A 15,367-nucleotide genomic window follows, 5' to 3' on the forward strand; every position below is an offset into this window, starting at 1 on the left:
TGTCTTTGGCAGGTGATCAAACTCACCTTCGAGGAGTTCGAGCTGGAGAGAGGCTACGACACCCTGACAGTGGGGGATGGAGGCCAGGTCGGAGACCAGAAATCCGTGCTCTATGTGTGAGTACCAATTCCTCAATTCCCTCTTGTGGGATTGCACCTGGCCAGGTGGGGCTGAGGGTTTAGGATGCAGGGATCCAGTGGGTTTTGGGGCTGGTTGTCACTTTGGGGACAGAAAATTGGATTTCCTTAAATTGTTCCCTCTGTGCTTTGTGTGTGAGTGGCAGAATGCACCTGCCCAGGTGAGGCTGGAGGGCTTGATATGCCAGGATCCAGTGGGTTTAGGGCTTTTTTTCAGTGGTTTTCTGTCACTTTGGGGACAGAGAATTGTCCCCTCTGTGCACTAGGTGTCAGTACCAATTCTCTCCTGCAGGAATGCACCTGGCCAGGTGGGGCTGAGGGTTTAGGATGCAGGGATCCAGTGGGTTTGGGGCTGGTTGTCACTTTTGGGACAGAAAATTGGATTTCCTTAAATTGTCCTATCTGTGCTTTATGTGTGAGTACCATCCTGCAGGATTGCACCTGGCCAGGTGGGGCTGAGGGCTTGGGATGCCAGAATCCAGTGGGTCTAGGGATATTTTTTTTGGTGGTTTTCTGTCACTTTGGGGACAGAAAATTGTCCCCTCTGAGCTTTATGTGTGAATTCCAATTCCCCAGTTTTCTCCTGCAGGAATGCACCTGGCCAGGTGGGGCTGAGGGTTTAGGATGCAGGGATCCAGTGGGTTTGGGGCTGGTTGTCACTTTTGGGACAGAAAATTGGATTTCCTTAAATTGTCCCATCTGTGCTTTATGTGAGAGTACCAGAATGCACCTGGCCAGGTGGGGCTGAGGGTTTAGGATGCAGGGATCCAGTGGGTTTTGGGGCTGGTTGTCACTTTGGGGACAGAAATTTGGATTTCCTTAAATTGTCCCATCTGTGCTTTATGTGTGAGTCCCAAAATGCACCTGGCCAGGTGGGGCTGCAGGGATCCAGTGGTTTGGGGGCTTTTTTTTTAGTGGTTTTCTGTCACTTTGGGGACAGAAAATTGGATTTCCTTAAATTGTTCCCTCTGTGCTGTATGCGTGAGTAGCAGAATGCACCTGCCCAGGTGAGGCTGGAGGGCTTGATATGCCAGGATCCAGTGGGTTTAGGGCTTTTTTTAAGTGTTTTTTTGTCACTTTGGGGGCAGAAAATTGTCCCGTCTGTGCTAAATGTGCGAGTTCCAATACCCCCAATTTTCTCCTGAGGGAATGTACCTGGCCAGGTGCAGCTGAGGGCTTGGCACACAGGGATCCAGTGGTTTTAGGGCTTTTTAAAGTGGTTTTTTGTCAGTTTGGGGACAGAAAATTTTCTTTTCTGTGCTTCACGTGTGAATACCAATTCCCCAATTTTCTCCTGTGGGAATGCACCTGGCCAGGTGAGGTTGTGGGCTTGGGATGCAGGGATCCAGTTTTAGGGCTTTAAGGTTTAGTTTTAGGGTTTTAGAGTTTTTTTTAAGTGGTTTTCTGTTACTTTGGGGACAGAAAATTGTCCCCTCTGTGCTTTATATGTGACTACCAATTCCCCAATTCTGTCCTGCAGGAATGCACCTGGCCAGGTGGTGCTGATGCAAATTTGGAATATGTGAGACTGAGCAAAGTGCAGTGCCTGGAATCTTTTCCCAGGAAGTTGTCAGTAAATTCCTTTTGCTAATCCTTCCTGGGATATATTTTTATTTTTAATAATCTGGGAGGATGAATTGAAAAATAATGAAATGGGAGAGCGTTGTGAGGACCACAGTGCTAATTAATGTGCTTGAAAATCCATGGATCACTTTTCCCAGAGTTTTCTGCCCACTCTTAGCTGGATTATTCAGGAATAATACCTGGATACAAAGTGAGGTTTGTTTGGAAGAATCAAAATGCAGCAACTCCTGTCAAAGGCAATAATTCAATTTTTTTTCCTTGGCTGTTGAGGAGCTCAGCCCTGCTGCCTTCCTAATCAAGGAATGCACTTGAGGGGAGATGCAGAGCAGCAAATTCCACCCCAAACTGAGCTGGGAAGGATTTTTTCCAGGCTCATTCCCAAATGAAAATGGGAGCAGAGCAGATTTTTAGGCTGTAGGAATTTAATTTTCTGAATTAACAAGGACCCAAATCAATCCCCCACCCCAGCTTGTTCAAAGTGGGGTGGCAAAAGATGCAGAAAGCTTTGAAGCTCCTTTTCCTGGTGTTTTTTTTCCTCTTGGAGTGTTCCTCATTCCTGCCTGGCTGCTGCTTCAATAAATAAACTGAGAATCAACAATAACACTCCTGAACATCTCTGGGATGCAAAACAGGCACTAAAACAAGATCACTTCTTCATTTAACAGCACCCTGAGATCAATAAAATCCTGCTGCAGGTCAGGGAAATCAGAGCAGAGGGGGGGGCAGAGCTTGGCTGGGATTGTGATTGCAGGAAAAACAAAACAAAAACCACTCTAGGTTCAGAGCCTGGGCATGGTGTCCCTGTCCCTGGGGCCTGTGAGGGACAGGGACAGGGCCTGGATGGGCAGGACAGGTCTGTGATGCCCAGGGAGGCCCCATTTCCCTGAGATCCCTGTCCTGGAGAGGAGCTGGAACCTGGCAGGGAGCGGAGTTGATGTCACCTGCACTGAGGGGTGACACAGAATCCTGGGATGGTTTGGGGTAGAAGGACCTTAAAGCTCATCCAGCCATGACAGGGACACCTTCCACTGTCCCAGGCTGCTCCAAGCCTGTCCAGCCTGGCCTTGGGCCCTGCCAGGGATCCAGGGGCAGCCACAGCTTCTCTGGGCACCCTATGCCAGGGCCTGCCCACCCTCACAGCCAGGAATTCCTCCCCGAAATCCCACCCAATTCTCCCCTTTTCCACTTTGAATCCATTCCCCCTTGTCCTGGCACTGCAGTTCTGGTGCCGAGTCCCTCTCCAGCTCTCCTGGCAGGAGCTGTGAGGGCTCCACTCAACATTCCCTAATCCAGGCTAAACATCCCCAATTCTCCCAGCTTGGATCACATCCCTCCTCTGGCAGGAGCAATTTCTTCCCCAAATCCCACTCAATTCTCCCCTTTTCCAGTTAGAATTTGTCCTGACCCTGCAGTTCCTGGTGCTGAGTCCCTCTCCAGTTCTCCTGCAGCTCCCAGGATGCTGAGGAGGCTCCACTCAACTTTCCCTTCTCCAGGCTGAACATTCCCAGCCTGGATCCTGTCCCTTTGTCAGCCTCACATCTCTCCTCTGGCAGGAGCAATTTCTCCCCAAAATCCCACCCAATTCTCCAATTTTTCACTTTGAATTCATTCCCCCTTGTCCTGGCACTGCAGTTCCTGAAGCTGCTGTGGGGGCTCCACTGATCTTTCCTTCTCCAGGCTGAACATTCCCAACTCCCCCAGCCTGGCTCCTGTCCCTTTATCAGCTTCACATCCCTCCTCTGTCAGGAGCAATTTCTTCCCAAAATCCCACCCAATTCTCCCCTTTCCCAGTTTGAGTTCATTCCCCCTTGTCCTGCACTGCAGTTCCTGGTGCTGACAGGAGCTGTGAGGGCTCCACTCAACCTTTCCTTCTCCGGGCTGAACATTCCCAGCCTGGCTCCTGTCCCTTTATCAGCTTCATATCCCTGCTCTGGCAGGAGCAATTTCTCCTCAAAATCCCACCCAATTCTCCTCTTTTTCAGTGTGAATTCATTCCCCCTTGTCCTGCACTGCAGTTCCTGAAGCTGCTGTGAGGGCTCCACTCAACCCTTCCTTCTCCAGGCTGAACATTCCCAACTCCCCCAGCCTGGCTCCTGTCCCTTTATCAGCTTCACATCCCTCCTCTGTCAGGAGCAATTTCTTCCCAAAATCCCACCCAATTCTCCCCTTTCCCAGTTTGAGTTCATTCCCCCTTGTCCTGCACTGCAGTTCCTGGTGCTGACAGGAGCTGTGAGGGCTCCACTCAACCTTTCCTTCTCCGGACTGAACATTCCCAGCCTGGCTCCTGTCCCTTTATCAGCCTCACATCCCTCTGCTCCACCAATTCCCTGTCCCCTTCTGCTGAGTTTACTTTTATCCAGGAGCCTTTCAAGTGCTGCTATTGTAGCTGGGGCCAGACCCAACCCAGAGCTGAACACATCGATTGGGATTTATTTAAACCCTGCAGAAAAGATTTAAAAAAAAACCCCTCTCACCCCTCTCCACTTGCTGTTAATTTCTGAATTTCTCGCAGATAATACCTGAGCAGAAACAGGATAATCACAACATTAAACACAGGCAACACAAGAGCCCTGCTCCTGGAATAATCATCCCACCCACGCAAACGCTGCTCCTGGGAAGGGAGGCAGGAGCTGAGCTCCATCTGCCTGTGCCAAAGATGCTCCTGTGGGTGTGGGGGATAAAGCTCTGTAGCTGTGCTGAGGTGATTAATCCCAGAGGCTGAATGAGCCTCGTTAATAGGGGGAGATACCAATGATATTTCCCTCAATCTCAGCCCTCCTGGGAGGATGCTGAGGGGAAGGCAGAGCCCTGATCCTGCTGGGATTAGTGGCACTTCTCAGGGGCCATGGGGTGTTCTGCACGTTTGGATTCTCAGGGGTGTTCAGCACGTTTGGATTCTCAAAGGCTCACAGGGTTTTCAGCCCATTTGGGGCTCCTGCTGGTGATGAGGTCTCTGCTGTTGAGATGACCCCAAGGTGTTGGAAAGTCTCTTTTTCCCCACCCTGAGACCCAAGAAGAAGTCAGGATTCCTTGGTTCTCCTTCTCAAGGCTGTTTATTTTTCCTTATCTGTCTGGCAGGTCAGGTTGTGGCGCAGTCCCTGCCCTTGGATTGGTGTTAGCTTTTTATACTAAGAACTATGTGTACTTTATTTACAATTACTTTCCAATACCTATCACCTATGTTAGACAGTGAGCTTCTACCTTAAACCAATCTAAAAGTGCCGATATCACAGTAGAAGATTGAGGCCAAGAAGAAGAAGGAGAAGGACAGATCACACCCAGATTCCTCCATCTTGCCTCTTGAACCCCCATTCTAAAAACTTTAAAATTCTACATATTCACCCTGTGATAAATTCACTATCATTCTACTCAAACTCTTGTGGCTTTTAAATCTTCACAAAGTTGGTAATTGTTTCCATGGGCTAAAATCAAAGGCTCAGGTGTTTGTGACTCCGTGCCAAGGTCTCTGTGCCCCCTGCCAGTGTCTGGAACGACCCAGGGCAGCCAGAGGAGTGTTCTGGATTCCGACACTCTGTGTGCTTTTTTTCCTTTCCTAGAAACTTCTCTCAGTGCAGCAATGGAGCAGGGAACGGATGGAAAGTCATTTTCTGTGCCCCTGCAAACTGCTGCGAGGGCAGTTCAGGGGATTCAGTCACTCAGGGCTCACTTTGGCTCCTGGGAATTTGATTTGTTTGCTGATGTTTGCCTCAGCGAGCAGGGAAACGATTCCTTTGGCTGCTGGGTGATCTGATCCAACAACAGCAGGGAATTGTAATTATTGCACTGAGGGTGGTGGGGCAAGACTGAACATGGAAGGATTTTCACCAGGCTCCAAAATCTCCCAGGTTTTTGGGGTGATTCTTAATTAGTTTGGCATTTCCTTCTCCTGCAGAGTCCTTTATTTGAGGGTGATGAATCTGAGGCCACTTTGAGGCTGTTTTTATTCTATTATTATGTATTCTATTATATTTTTATAATCATACAATATTTATATATTATTTATAATTATATAATATTTTACATTATATTATGTATTTTTATTATATCTTTATTATATTATCATATTATCAATTATGTAATATGTTGTTATTTATATTAATTATTAATTAATTAATTATTATAATTATATTTTATATTATGTTATATTATGTTGTATTATGTAATATTATGTTATGCTATACTTTATTTCAATTAATATATAATTTAATAATATTATAGTTTAATATATTATATTATTATGTCTTTATATTATCATATTGTTACTATTAATTTTATAATGCTAACAATATTTTATTACTATAATATATAATTTAATAACAGTATAATTTACCAATATATAATTAATATAAACATATAATATTTTAAATAATTATTATTTTAACTAATTTTTGTATATGATATAATTTTAATTTATTTTTCTTACTTATTTTTGCAGCCTGACAGGCACCACAGTCCCTGACCTCATTGTCAGCACCCAGCACCAGATGTGGCTCCTGTTCCAGACCGACAGTGTCAGCAACCTGCTGGGCTTCAAAGCCACCTACGAAGGTAACCCAGGCTCCTCCCTCCCAATTCCCCTTTTCCCAAAATATCAGGGACCAGCTGAGTGCAGGGACTGGGGAGAAAAGGGAGCTCCTCTAAATAAATCAAAAATCAGTGCAGGGACTGGGGAGAAAAGGGAGCTCCTCTAAATAAATCAAAAATCAGTGCAGGGACTGGGGAGAAAAGGGAGCTCCTCTAAATAAATCAAAAATCAGTGCAGGGACTGGGGAGAAAAGGGAGCTCCTCTAAATAAATCAAAAATCAGTGCAGATATTGGGGAGAAAAGGGAGCTCCTCTAAATAAATCAAAAATCAGTGCAGATATTGGGGAGAAAAGGGAGCTCCTCTAAATAAATCAAAAATCAGTGCAGGGACTGGGGAGAAAAGGTAGCTCCTCTAAATAAATCAAAAATCAGTGCAGGGACTGGGGAGAAAAGGGAGCTCCTCTAAATAAATCAAAAATCAGTGCAGGGACTGGGGAGAAAAGGGAGCTCCTCTAAATAAATCAAAAATCAGTGCAGATATTGGGGAGAAAAGGGAGCTCCTCTAAATAAATCAAAAATCAGTGCAGATATTGGGGAGAAAAGGGAGCTCCTCTAAATAAATCAAAATGGGTGCAGGGACTGGGGAGAAAAGGGAGCTCCTCTAAATAAATCAAAGCTCTGCAGATTTGTTTCTTTTTATTTTTTTCCTTAAGAGTTTCCTTTCCCATCCAACCTGAGTGAGGGCTGTCCCATTGCCATTTCAGGTGTTTTATTGGGAAAAAAGATGGGAATTTCAGCAACAGGTTGTGCCTGTGGGAAGGGATGGAATGGGGAATCTCTGGTTCCAGCAGGTCTCTGGTATCAGCTGCTTTAAACTGGGCTGTTTCAGGTGAAATCAAGGTTAATAAAAGTTAATATTGGGATTTTTTAAAAAAATCTTCCCAGAATGCAGCAAAATGTGAGTGCTCAAGTCTGGCCTAAGCTTGTGTTTGCTGTTGTCATGGGTGTTGGCGTGTTCTGACCCCATGTTGGGGTGGAACAGGATGGGCTTTAAGGCCTCTTCCAACCCAAACCAGTCTGGGATTCCCTGAAGGAGATAAAAAAGGATCTAAAGAGGAAACTCAGCAAGGAGGGGGTGAATTAAAAGGAAAAATCCCTTCCTGCCCCTCCCTGCCACCCAAAAACAGCAGAGCAGGTGCAGCACTGGGCCTGGCTTTGCTAGGACCAGCATCGCATTAAACCCTGTCCTGAGCTTTAGGCCAGGCTTAAACACCAGGAACCTTGGCAAAAAGAGCTCAAAGCCCTTCTGTGGCTCCTGCTTTGTGACAAACTCAAGCCATTAAATTTCATTTAATTTAAATTAAATTTAATTTAATGGGAGAGCAGAGCAACAGGGATGGAAACCCCTTGGCCTCCTCAGAGACCCCAACACCAACAAAACAGTGAGGCAGGAGATGCAGAACCTAAAATAAGATAAATCCAGGGCTGGATTCCCACCTGGATAATTGGCAAAAGAGCTGCAGGAAGCAGCAGCTCATCCCAGCAAAGTTTGAAAAAAAGAAAAATAAAATCCTTATTCCTTCTGCTGAAGAACTGGAGTTTATTCCAAGCAAGAGCATAAAGGTAAATCAATTGTATCAATTCCTGTGGTAAGATGAAAAAGTTTGATGAAAAGCAGAAAGGGCAGGGGAGGAAATCTCCACCTCCAGCCCTGCAGAGCTCCTAAGCCTCTTTAGCACCGTGGGGCTGAATTCCAGCTCTCCACAGCCAAAGCCTTGCTCAGCACTCCCCCTGACAATAAACAGCTTTTAATCATCCCCTGCCTGCAGCAGGGGGCTCAGACCTGACTCAGCTCCTTCCCAATTCCAGCAGAAATCCAAATTAAATTAGTGTGGGAGCGCCCATAAATCTGGTTTTAATTTGAACTTCTGGCTTTCTATTAAAACAATGAGACAGTGAATTACAATTTGGCTTTGTTCTGGTTTTTGGTGGAGTTTTTTGTGATGTTTCTGTTCTTACCACAGCAATTTATAAAATTCATTTACATTTATGCTGTTGCTTGGCATAAACTCAGGTTCATCAGTAGAAGAAATAAAGGTTGAATGGGCTGGGAATTCTGCAGGAATATCCTGATGGATGTTGAAGGCACCAGCTCCAGGGCAAGGAGTTTTCCCAACAAATCACCCAATTTCATTCATTCTTGGAGGCAAAAACTAAAAGGCAACAGAAACACCCTCCTCTAAATTCCTACCTGACAGCATAAGCTTTAATTAATTAAACCAAGGTCATTTAAGTACAAAATCCTGTGTGTAAGGTAAAATCCTTTAGGCTGGAATGAGATAAAAATGGGATAATTTTCATTCATTCTTGGAGGCAGAAACTAAAATGCAACAAAAACACCCTGGTCTTGATTCCTCCATATTCTTACCTGACACCATTAGCTTTAATTAATTAATTAAGCCAAGGTCATTTAAGTACAAAATCCTGAGTGTGAGGTAAAATCCTTTGGGCTGGAATGAGATAAAAATGGGATCATTTTCATTCATTCTTGGAGGCAGAAACTAAAATGCAACAGAAACACCCTCCTCCCTAAATTCCTACCTGACACCATAAGCATTAATTAATTAAGCAAGTTCATTTAAGTACAAAACCTGTGTGTGAGGTAAAATATTTTCCTGGGTGTTTCCTGGCTGGGGATGAGATTTGTGGGGTTTCCACAGTCTCAAAAATCCTTCACCCTGTGGCTACCCCTTCCAGAAAACTGAGTTTGACTTGCTGGCAGCTCCAAAAATCCTCATTTTCCCTCAGAAAACCCCTCATTTTCCCTCAGAAAAAATCTTCATTTTCCCTCAGAACAATCTTCATTTTCCCTCAGAAAAAAAATCCTCATTTCCCCTCAGAAAAATCCTCATTTTCCTTCAGAAAAAAATCCTCATTTTCCCCTCAGAAAAATCCTTATTTTCCCCTCAGAAAAATCCTCATTTTCCCCAGAAAAATCCTCATTTTCCTTCAGAAATGATGCAGGCAAGAACAGGAATTCCCAGGGAGGAGCATCCTGGATTTGGGGAGGTGTGAGGGAGTTTTTTTTCTCATTCCTCACCCAATTTCCCACCCACCACCCTCAGCCAAACATCACAAAGAGCTCTGCAAAATTCCTGCTGCTACATTTTTCCCTCAGAAAATGCAGTTTTGACAAAAAATTTCCCCTTGTATGAATAATATTTGATGGAGAAAGCTGTGAAAGATTCATGTCAACTTGTTTCCTTTCAATAATGTCAAAACACTTGGTTTGGATGTTCTTGTTTAGTTTTGACTTTTATTATTCTAATGTGGAAGTGATTTTACTTTAAACATTCATCAGGAGGAATGTTTCAATCTTATTGAAGTAACATGTTTTGATATTTTTGAATCACTCCTTTTTTTTTTTTAAATGGAACTTCTGCCCTGCTCAATATTTTATGGATTTTACTCCCTCACACAAAGAAATGCAGGAACCAGGGGATTTTTCTCAGGTCAAAAAATGGAATTGCCGAATAAATTCAATTTCCTGACCTCTGTGAGGTGATGAAACCTTCCAGCTGTGTTTGCCTGCTGCTGACAAGGAGAGGGTGGGAATTGGGAGCTCTAATTCCTCATTTTCCTCCCATTTTTAACCCACTTATTTGAGTTGGGGTCGTGCAGAGTGACAGGAAAGGGTGAGGAGGGAGGAGACCCTGCAGTGATGTCTTGATTCTCTCTCATCCAAGGGTCAAAATGCTGATTTTACCTCACTTGGCTGCATTTTTTCTGAGCTCCTGATGCCCTCAGCACATCCTGATTTTACTGATGCTGCACATTCCCAGTTCCCTTTGGAATTCCAGCTCTGGAAATTCTGCTTTTCCCCAAGCTGGAGCTGCTTGGTGCAGAATTCCTGTGATTCCCATCCCTGCAGGGCCACCAGCCCAAGCTGAGGGAAACATTTGGGGTTGGCTCTGGGGTTTTGGCATCTCTGACCCTTCTGGGAAGCTTCCGTGGCCTTCAGGAGGATGGGGCTGCCATGGCTCAGGCAGGAATTTTTTGTGTCCATTTGTGGAGTTTTGAGGCTGCCACGATGGGAATTTTTTGTGTCCATGTGTGGAATTTTGGGGCTGCCAGGATGGGGTCAGGCATAAATTTTTTGTGTTGGTGTGTGGAGTTTTGGGACTGCCAAAATTAGGAATTTTTTGTGTCCATGTATAGAAGTTTTGGGGCTGCCAGGATGGGAAGTTTTACGTCCATTCGGGGCTGCCATCATGGGAACTTTTTATGTCCATTTTTGGAGCTTTGGTGCTGCCATAATGGGAATTTTTTGTGTCCGTGTGTAGAAGTTTTGGGGCTGCCAAGATGGGAATTTTTAATATCCATTTGTGCGGGCATTTCAGGGCTGCCACAATGGGAATTTTTTATGTCGATGTGTAGAAGTTTTGGGGCTGCCAAGATGGCAATTTTTAATATCCATTTGTGCGGGCATTTCGGGGCTGCCAGGATGGGAATTTTTTGTGTTCATGTGTGGAATTTTGGGACTGCCAGGATGGGGTCAGGCAGGAACTTTTTGTGTCCGTTTGTGGAGGAGTTTCAGGGCTGCCAGGATGGGAATTTTTTGTGTCCATGTGTGGAATTTTGGGGCTGCCAAAATGGGAATTTTTATTTCCACTTGTGGAGTTTTAGGGCTGCCATCCCTGGCACTTGCTCACTGCATTTCCAGGTTCCAGGGTGTGGAAGGGAAGGGATGACAGCCAAGGGTGTTCTGAGTGGCAGCAGGGAGCATCCCCAGCCCCCAGGTCCCCGTCAGACACGCTGATAAATGTTCCACATCCACTCCCTCCCATCCCAGCTCGTTGCTATTCCTTGAGTTTTCCAGCTGAATTTTCATTTCATGCTAAGCACTGTTGGCCTTGTGCGTTTTTTGAGGGGAGGAATGAACAGTTCAGTGCAGCTTTAACACCCAAAATTTTCATTTTCCATCCCTAATGTGCAAGTGCAGCTCCTAAACAGTCGGATTTGGAAAGTGTGCAGGAAGATCTGTAAATCCTGGCAATGTGCTTTCACTGAGAGGCAAAAAAACCTCAGCCTGTTTCATGAAAACTTTTAATATTAATTTATGTTAAATTATTTTGGGGATGCTTCATTAGCTAGCAGTGAGTTTTCAGCTCGAGATGCAGCAGAAGCTCCGTGACTTCTGCTCAAAATACACCTGGATGTGGAGTTGCCTGGAGCCAGAATAATAATGAGGGTGCTTGTTGTTATTCCAGCCAAATTGGGATATTAGAGGGAGTCATGCAAATCTCAGCTCCCGTGGTTTGCCTCTGTAAAGGAAGTGTCAGAAAAGAAATTTCCAATTTGGTGCAAGAAATTGGAAACGGGGAGGAAAAAGACAGCGAGACTGATCAGAGATGATGGGGATAAAAACCAGAGGAGTGTGGAGCAGATAAATAATGTGGGAACACTAAGGAAGAATGAAAGAATGAAGTTTTTGGGGCTAAAAACCAGAGGATTGGCAAAGGAGTGTGGGGCAGATAAACAATGTGGGAACACTCAGGAGGAATGAAATTTTTGGGGATATATCCAAAGGATTGGGAGTGGAAAGGAGAGTGGAGCAGGTAAATAATGTGGGGACACTAAAGAGGAATGAAGGAATGAAGTTTTTGGAGCTAAAAACCAAGAGGACTGGGAGAGGATTGAGCAGCAGATAAATAATGTGGAAATACTCAGAAAGAATGAAGTTTTTGGGGATAAATACAAAGGATTGGGAGTGGAAAGGAGAGTGGAGCAGATAAATAATGTGGGAACACTAAGGAGGAATGAAGGAATGAAGTTTTTGGAGCTAATAATGATCCAGGGCAGGGAGCCTTTTGGAAATGGGATTGAGGGGAGCAGGAGGTAACAGGAAATTGTGCCTGGGGTTTATTTGGAGTCCAAATCAGAGAGGGATTAACTCTGTGTGAATGGGAATGGGGTTTAGGAGAGAATCGGGGTTGGGATGCCACAACCTGTGGGGGCTTCACCAGCTGGGCCTCAGCCCCTTCCCCACACCCAAATTCTCTCTTCCAGCCCCTTCCCACACCCAGATTCTGTTTTCTCTCTTCCAACTCCTTCCCCACACCCAAACCCTGTGTTTTCTCTCTTCCAGCCCCTTCCCACACCCCAATCCTATGTTCTCTCTTCCAGCCTCTTCTCCACACCCAAATTTTGTGTTCTCTCTCTTCCAGCCCTTTCCTCACACCCAAATTCTTTCTTCCAACCCCTTCCCACACTCAAATCCTGTTTTCTCTCTTCCAGCCCCTTTCCCGCACCCAGATTCTCTGTTCCCTCTTCCAACACCCTGACCCTGTGTTCTTTCTCTTCCACCCTCTTCCCCACACCCAAATTCCTGTTTTCTGTCTTCCAACCCCTTCCCCACACCCAAATTCTCTGTTTTCTCTCTCCCAGCCCCTTCCCTCACCCAACCCCGTGTTGTTTTTCGTTGCAGAGATTGACCAGGGCAGCTGTGGGGACCCCGGCGTCCCCGCCTTCGGCCGCCGCGAGGGCTCCCGCTTCCGCCACGGCGACACCCTGCACTTCCAGTGCCAGCCCGCCTTCGAGCTCAAGGGCCACAAAAGCATCACCTGCCAAAAGAGCAGCCAGTGGTCTGCTCAGAAACCTGTGTGTGTTTGTAAGTGGGTCAGCAGTGCCCTGGGTGCCCTCTGAGGGGACACCGAGGTGGTGGCGCCTGCCCCGTGGCACCTTCAGCCAGCTTGGGGACAGGTTTGGGGTCTTCACTGGGCAGGGCAGGGGAGATTTGGGCTGTGCTGGGCTCCCCCTGCCTTGTCCTGAGGGAAAAAAATCAGCCCTTGGTGGTAGCACAGACAGGGCATGGCCAAGTTCCACATTTAAACGTGGAGTCTCTTTGTAGAGATGGATTTGGGCTGTGTTTGGTTCTCCCTGCCTTGTCCTGAGGGAAAAATCAGCCCCAGGTGGAGAGGACCCAGCAAATTCACAATTTAAACCTGGATTCTGTTTGTAGAGATTGATTTGGGCTGTGCTGGGTTCTCCCTGCCCTGAGAGAAAATGAAGTCCTTGGTGGCCAGCACAGACAGGACATGGCCAAATTCACAATTTAAACCTGGGGTCTCTTTGTAGAGATGGATTTGGGCTGTGGTGGGCTCTCTCTGCCTTGTCCTGAGGGAAAAATCAGCCCTTGGTGGACAGGACCCAGCAAATTCCAGATTTAAACCTGGATTCTCTTTGCAAAGAGAGATTTGGGCTGTGCTGGGCTCTCCCTTCCCTTCCCAGAGGGAAAATCAAATCCTTGGTGGCCAGCACAGACAAGACCCGGCCAAATTGACAATTTAAACATGGATTCTGTTTGCAAAGAGAGATTTGGGCTGTGCTGCCCTGCTCTGAGGGAAAATCAGTCCTTGGTGGCCTTGGCACAGAAAGGACCCAGCAAATTCCAGATTTAAACTTGAATTCTCTTTGTAGAGAGAGATTTGGGCTCTTCAGTGCTCTCTCTGCCCTGCCCTGAGGGAAAATCAAGTCCTTGGTGGCCAGCACAGACAGGACACGGCCAAATTCACAACTTAAACCTGAATTCTCTTTTTACCCCCTCATTTTTTCCCTCATGATCCGACCCTCTCCAGGCTCCCTCCTGCTGGGCCTCAGTTTTACATTTGTTGCCCCATTCTCAGCAGGTTTGGGATATTCTGCTCTCTGTGGTGACTCAGGATCACATTTTGGGGTGGAAATGGGAGTTCTGCCCAGTCCCTGTGGGGTTTCAATGCTCTCAGTGTCCTCTGTAGATATATTGAGCAATTTGCTTTATTGCCCTGACAGGACCTTCCTGCAGGAATTTTCCCCAGAGTTTTCCCTCTGTTTCCCCCAGCTGGTGATAACCTCACTCTTCTTTTTATCTCCTTTTCTGCTTTTTTTAAATCTCCTTTTCTACTTTTGTTGGCTCTGTTAAAATCTGGGCCTTGTTGGAGCAGGGGAGTGAGGCTGAACCTGAAAAAAACCAGGAAAATGCAGTTGAGGGAGGGGAGAATGCAGAGGGAGAAAGCAAAAATGTTCTTTTTAGAAGTTCAGGTGCCAAACTGGGTGGAATTCCAGTGAAAATGTGGTGTGACAGGAGCTAATCCATGAAAAAGATGGAGCTGGGGGGGAAAAAAACAGGTTTTGCAGAGGGTCTGGAGAGTTGGGAGAAAATTGGGGGTCATGGAGAAGGGGGAGAACCAGTTTGGATTCAGTGCCTTTATTTTCAAATATTTATTTAAGCTCAGAGAAATACCTGGGGAAAGGAAGCAATTCCTCTGAGTCCTCCCTTTTCCAGCTGCCATCCCTCCCTTCCTGTTTGGTTTTTTTTATTTGTAAGCAAATCAGCTGGAGGTGCTGCTGAGGAAAAAAATATTGGAGTTTTTCCTGGGAGGTGGGAAGTGTTAGACTGGTCCTGTGCTGGTTTTTCCTTTTAATTTCTTGGAATTTCAGGTGAATTTGGACAAGTTGGTGTGGTTGAGGCTGGTGCTGAGAGTTTGAAATGAGGATAAACTTGTGGTTTGTGCTCAGGGCAGCAGGACTGGGTGGTAACAGAGTAAAAAGGAGATTTTTGGTTAAAAAGGATTATTGATGTTGATCAAATCAAGCCCCATCCATGCAAAGCATGGCAGGAATCTTTCAGTTCCAATAATTCCAGTGTGATCTGTTCTCTGTGGCTCTTGGGATATTAATGGATCAAAAAAACAATGTGCAGGCAATGGGAAAAATGTGAAAAATGTCTCACAGACCCCTCCTGACCTTCACTCCTGATTTATTGTGGAGCAGGAGGGGTCACAAAATGGACAAAATGTGTTTGAATTCCAGGTGGGAAATGTTGGGAGAACATCAGATGTGAGGGGGAGAAATGAGGGAACCCTTTTGCTTCTGTGAAATTTGGATTTGGGGGGTTTGTTTCTTTGAAATTTGGGGTTTGGGGGTAGTCTCTTTGTAATTTGGGTGTTGGGGGGTTGTTCCTGTGGAATTTGGGGAGTCTGGTTGGTTTTGGGGTATCTGTGGGTGTGTTCCTCTTAAGTATGGGTGTTTGACTCTAAAATATCAGTTTCTGGGTGTCCGTTTCTTTACAATTTAGGTGTCT

At 45.7% G+C, this 15,367-nt stretch overlaps 1 pseudogene; it reads left to right on the top strand.

The window, feature by feature from the left end:
• Positions 1 to 15,367, top strand: part of LOC128937651 (CUB and sushi domain-containing protein 2-like) — a 139,221-nt pseudogene that overhangs the window by 24,613 nt on the left and 99,241 nt on the right.

This window comes from Melozone crissalis, unplaced genomic scaffold, assembly GCF_028551555.1.
Source record: "Melozone crissalis strain CALT ecotype California unplaced genomic scaffold, PUWL_Pcris_2 ptg000020l_1, whole genome shotgun sequence".
NCBI classification, from domain to species: domain Eukaryota; kingdom Metazoa; phylum Chordata; class Aves; order Passeriformes; family Passerellidae; genus Melozone; species Melozone crissalis.